Source organism: Tupaia chinensis, unplaced genomic scaffold (assembly GCF_000334495.1).
Source record: "Tupaia chinensis unplaced genomic scaffold, TupChi_1.0 Scaffold000099_1, whole genome shotgun sequence".
Taxonomy (NCBI): Eukaryota; Metazoa; Chordata; class Mammalia; order Scandentia; family Tupaiidae; genus Tupaia; species Tupaia belangeri.
In genome coordinates, this window is record NW_006159563.1 from 4,756,868 (window position 1) to 4,762,742 (window position 5,875).

Below are 5,875 nucleotides of genomic sequence, written 5' to 3' on the forward strand. Positions count from 1 at the left end.
TGTGTGTGTGTGTGTGTGTGTGTATCATGGTGGAGACTTTATGTAAAATAGGAAATTAACTTAAAAAAATAATAAAAAGGGGAGCCGACAAGTGGCATGGTGGTTAATGTACTGGACTCCCATATCGCTAACCGTGGTTCGAGTTCCAGATCCAGCGGCTTGAAAAGCACTTCAGGCATGTGTGCGTGCCCGAAATCCCAAGAAGAGATTGGAGGGGAAGGGATTGCAGCATGGCCATCCCCTCTAGGGAGTAATTTCTCATTTTCCTTTTCTTCATCTCTCTCTCTCTGTCTCTCTCCAGTGAGCACATGCACCCTATGGCAAAAAAACAAAACAAAGTAATAATAAAAGAGTATGGATCTTGGATTTGGAAAAAAAAAAAGCTGCATGGGCTGTTTGCCTATTGGTTGCAGTGGTCTGCCTTACATAGCTGACATCACTGGGCTGTCCATAGGTTCTGTAGTTTTTTGCCCAGAAGCCCATGGGATAGACTGTGCTTATTTTTGAGTGGGCTGGGGAGTTGTAAGCACTGTAGTTCTGCTGAGCTGTGGCTTGGTTATAGGTGCTATATTTATTTACCCATGGACACCATTTCCTTCTCTTCTTTCCTTTCTTTTTAAAAAATTTACTAGAGAGTATATATGCTTGCGAGAAAGAGAGAGAGTGAGAAAGCATGCTCCACAGGGCATGGCCATGCCACAATCTTTCTCCTCCCTATTCCCCTCCTTTTGACATTTTTGAGCATGCATGTACACATACCTGGTGTGTTTCTCAAGTCCCTGGATCTGGGACTCAGATTGTGCAGTCATCTATGTGGGATCCAACTGCCTTAACCACCTGGCCATGTGTTGGCACAGTGGACCTCTTCTAATCCAGACTTTTAGATGGCAGAATTTCACAAGGCAAGATTTCTTTGTTCTTCACTATTAATGATAACTTATTAGCCTGGAAATTTTATTCAGCTCCTTGAAAACTTAGCATTGTGTAATGACTTAAGTTCTAGAAATAATTAAGATTGCTTTACACATTCATTAAAAAAAACATTTCAGAAAATGAAGCCATATCTATTAGTTTTCAATTGCCACCATAAAAAAGGGACATGTAATGTTTCCCTCCTCCCAGTAAATTGGGCCAATTCAATGGAATTGAATGTAGGAAATAAAAGGATATACATGGTCTTCAAAAAGTTCATGGAAAATATATATTATGTAAAAATTACGTATGAATTTTTTAAAAAATTTTGCACAAAAACAAATTTATATCATAATCCCATTTTCCATGAAAATTTTAAAGCCCTCACATATGCTCTTTTTTCATGTGCATGCACACACACATATACATATATATTCTCAACATTTGTATATTTTGTGCATTTTTCTTAAATAAAACTCCGAATTGTGTCTTCTGCCAAAATAGAAAATACTGTACTATTTGTAAGTCATATTGAGGATTCCCATGACTTCTGAGGTTATCTGAATCTCAGTGGTATAGCAGAGGTTATCCACTGTTGAAATTATGTCCTGTAAGCACTCTTACTCCCAGCCATCCATCTGTCATTGTTATTGATTCTGGAGAGCCATGTGGTCAGTTGAGGACAACTCCATAGCACTTCTGGGAAAAGATTTAAATGGTGTAGTCTTGCTGATGAAAAGATGTCAGAAATACAAAGTTCCATGAAGATAAATGATTCACATTTTTACTTGCTATCTTGATGAGAGTTCTGGATATTTTATATGTTTACATTTTGTATCACATAGCATTACATCACATTTAATTCATTCCCCCCCAAAAAAACCCCAAACACATTTATTAATAGTAAGTGTAGACTCAGCGGAAGTTGTAAAACAAATGCACAGGGAAGTCCCATATACCCTCCATACCATTTTCCCCATGGTAACATCTTGTGTCACTATTGTACAAATAAATATAGTACAATATGAAAACCAGGAAATCAGAATTGGTACAAACTACAGAATTTATTACTACTTTATATACACTCATTTGGCCATGTGTGCACATGTATAGTTCTATGTAATTTTATCACATGTAGGTTAATGTAACCAACACCAAAATCAAGATACAGAGTCTTTTCATTGCTACGAGGCTCTCTTGTTATTCCTTTGTAACCAGAGCTATTCCTATCACCCCTATTGCTAATCTCTAGAACCATTAATGTGTATTTAGTCTGTTATTTCAATAATATTATATAAAGGGAAGGGTAGAGAACATAACTTTTTAAAATTGGCTTTTTTCACTTAGCATAATTTCATTGCTTCTTCCAAGCTGTGCATATGAAGAATTCATTCCTTTGTATTGCTTAGTGGTACTCCATGGCACTGATATTCCAGAGTTGATTTAAGCATTCACCTATTTATTGACATTTATGTTGTTTCTAGTTTTTGACAATCATAAATAAAACTGATATGAATCTTTGTGTACAGGTTTTTTTAGGTTTTTATTTTTCAGGATCAACTCAGGATTGCAATCAGAACAATAAACCAATGTCTTTCAGTAAAATGTCTGCTCATGTCTTTTTGCCATTTCTATTGTATTGTTTGCTTGTTTTACTATACTATTGAGTTTTGAGAGTTCCTTACATATGCTAGATGAGTCTTTTGTCAGGTGTGGGGTATATCCAAGTCTGTATTGTGTCTTTTTATCCTCTCCATGAGGTCTTTTTGTATCTTACTTTAGTGGTACATGTGTTACAATTAGTGAACCATCATTGATGCATTATGATTAAAGTCTATACTTTATTCAGATTTCCCTAGATTTTATCTATTGGCGAACCCACAATAAATGATGATGACTCCCAGCATCTGTCATCCATTTACTTAATTGTTCAATCCAAATACAAGAATCATTAATTCATACCATTGTGGAAAACTTTATAAACCAGACTACAGTGCTAATGTACAGTCCCTTTGGCCTTTAGTCTTACAGATTACACTGATTACCAAAATTGCTTAGGTCAAAACCTTTCTTCCATAGTCCCTTCAGTGAGATTGCAATAAAATTAGATACTTTCTTCACAGTCTGTATCCTATCCTGAAAGTCCATAACCTTATAATTTTTCAAATTTGCATAGATTAATCTATTTTTATAGTAATGATTTTTAAAAGAATTACCTTTCTTAATTTAATTTTTTTTTGGAGAAGTTTTTGCTATAGGGCGCGTGCGCTCGCCAGACAGACAGAGAGAGACAGAGAGACAGAAAGCGAGAAATCACCCCCCAGGGGGGATGGACACGCCGCAATCCCTTCTACTCCGTTCTCCTCTCGGGATCTTGGGTGAGCACGCACACGCGCCCAGCGTGAGTTTTAAGCCACTGGGTCCAGGACGCGAACCGCAGTCAACTACGTGGGAGTCCAGCGACATAGCCATTACGCTAACTGCTGGTCCCACCTTATTTAATTTTATTTATTCATCCATTTATTTTTCAATGGAGAGATACACACAGAGAAAAAGGGAGAGAGAGAGAGAGAGAGAGAGATGAAAAGTGAGAAAGCAAGCCACCAGGCTCAGGACTCAAACTGTGGTCAGCCATGTGGGAGTTTCCAGAGTCCCAACCGCCATGCCACCCACTCACTGGTCACCAAATTAATCTATTTTTAAGATATAAACAAAATTGAAACAAAAAATACAAAAGATAAATGAAACAAAAATTTGATTTCCTGAAAAGATAAGCAAAATTGACAAATCGTTAGCTAGACTGAGGGGGAAAAAGAGAGAATGTCTAAATAAATAAGAACAGAAATGAAAAAGGAGACATCACAATGGATACCACAGAAACACAAAATATAAAAATTAGGGACTATTAGGAACAACTATATATCAACAAACTAAAATATCTAGATAAAATATATAAATTCTTGGACACATACAACTACCAAGACTGAAACAGGAAGAGATAGAAAAGCCAAACAGATGAAAAGCAACAAATGAGATCATTCAGTAATAAAAAGGCTTCCAACAAAGAAACACCTAAAATTAGATGTCTTTGTTACTGAATTCTACAAATATTTAAATGTGAGGTAATAATAAGATTCTTCAAACTGTTCCAAAAAATTGAAGTGGAAGGAACTCCTTCACACTCATTCTACAAGGACAGCATTACCTTGATATCAAAACCGGACATACACACACAAACACACGCACGCACATTCTACAGACCAGCATCCCTATGGAACAGAGATGTAAAAATTCTTAACAAATATTAACAAATAAATTCCAACAGCACATGAAAAAATTGTGCATTGGACTAGCAGATGGCATGATGGCTAGGCTGCTGGACTTCCATGTAGTCGACCGCAGTTCGAGTCTCAGACCCGGTGACTTAAACTCACGCTGGGTGCGTGTGCATGTATGTTTGCCCAAAATACCGAGAAGAGAATGGAGGAGAAGAAATTGTGGTAAGGCCATCCACCCCAGGGGGTGACTTCTTGTTTTCTGTTTCTCTGTCTCTCTCTGTCTTTCTGGCAAGTGTGCGTGTCCTATAGCAAAAACTTCTCAAAAAAAAAATTGTGCATCATGAGCAAATGGGTTTTATTCCAGGGATGCAAGGGTGGTTTAACATACCAAGTCCATAAGTATGATATAATGTATCAATAAAATGAAGGTCCAAAACTATTTGATCATTTCAATATATGTGGAAAAAGCACTTGACAAAATACAACATCCCTTTATGCTAAATATGCTCAACAAATTAGGTATAGGAGGAATGCACATCAACATGATGAAGGTCATTTGTGACAAACCCACAGCGAACATCATACTGAATGGGGAAATGATGTAAACCTTCTAAGTACCAGAACAAGATAAACTATTTAAACTCACATCTCTTATTTAACATAGTATTGGAAATTCTAGCCAGAGCAATAAGGTAGAAGAAAGAAACAAAGGGCATCCAAATTAGAAAGAAGAAAATTAAATTGTCTTTGTTTGCAGATGATATGATGTTGTATATATAGAAACTCTATTCCACAAAAAAAACCTACTAGACTGATAATTAAATACAGTAAGATTGTGGAATACAACATCAACATACAAAAATCAGTAGCATTTTTATACACTAACAATGAAATTCCTGAAAAATTAAAAAAAGTAATCCCATTTATAAGATCTACAAAGAAAATTAAATTCCTAGGAATAAGTACAAGCAAGGAGATGAAAGAACTCTATAATAAAAACTTTAAAACATTGATAAAAGAAATGAAAGACACAAAAAAGGAAAAAATATGCCATGTTCATGGATTGGAAGAATTAATATTGTTAAAATGTCCATACTACTCATCATGTACAAAAATCAACTTCAAATGGATTAAAATTTGAACATAATATCAGAAACTATGAAGTCAGTAGAAAAAAAATATAACAGAAAAACTTTAGGACAATGATACTGGCAGAGGGTTTAGGAATAAAACCTCAAAAAACACAGATAACAACAAAAAGAAAATAGACAAATGGGATTGTCAGACTGAAAAGCTTCTGCACAGCAAAGAACACAATCAACAGCATAAACAATCCACACAATGAGAGAATATATTTTCAGACTACATCCAACAATAGATTAATAACCAGAATGTGTATGGAACTTGCCACAGCCGACTACATGGGAGTCCAACAACATAGCCATTACACTAACTGCTGGTCCCATGTGTCACAATTTCTCAATTCATTCATCAGTTTGTGGACATTTGGGTTGGTTCCAAGTCTTAGCAATCATGAACAATGCTGCAATGAAAATAGTTGTGCAAACACTTTTCTGACTCAGTGCTCTCCTGTCCTTTGGGTTGATACCCAGGAGTGAAATTGATGGATCATATGATAGTTCTATTTGAAAGTCTTTGAGGAGCCTCCATATTGTTCTCCACAG

General features: G+C 36.0%; 1 pseudogene; it reads right to left on the reverse strand.

Moving 5' to 3' along the window:
- LOC106734364 (RNA-binding protein EWS pseudogene) overlaps window positions 1-483 on the reverse strand; it is a 6,171-nt pseudogene extending 5,688 nt beyond the window's left edge.
- Between the last annotated feature and the right edge of the window lie 5,392 nt (window positions 484-5,875).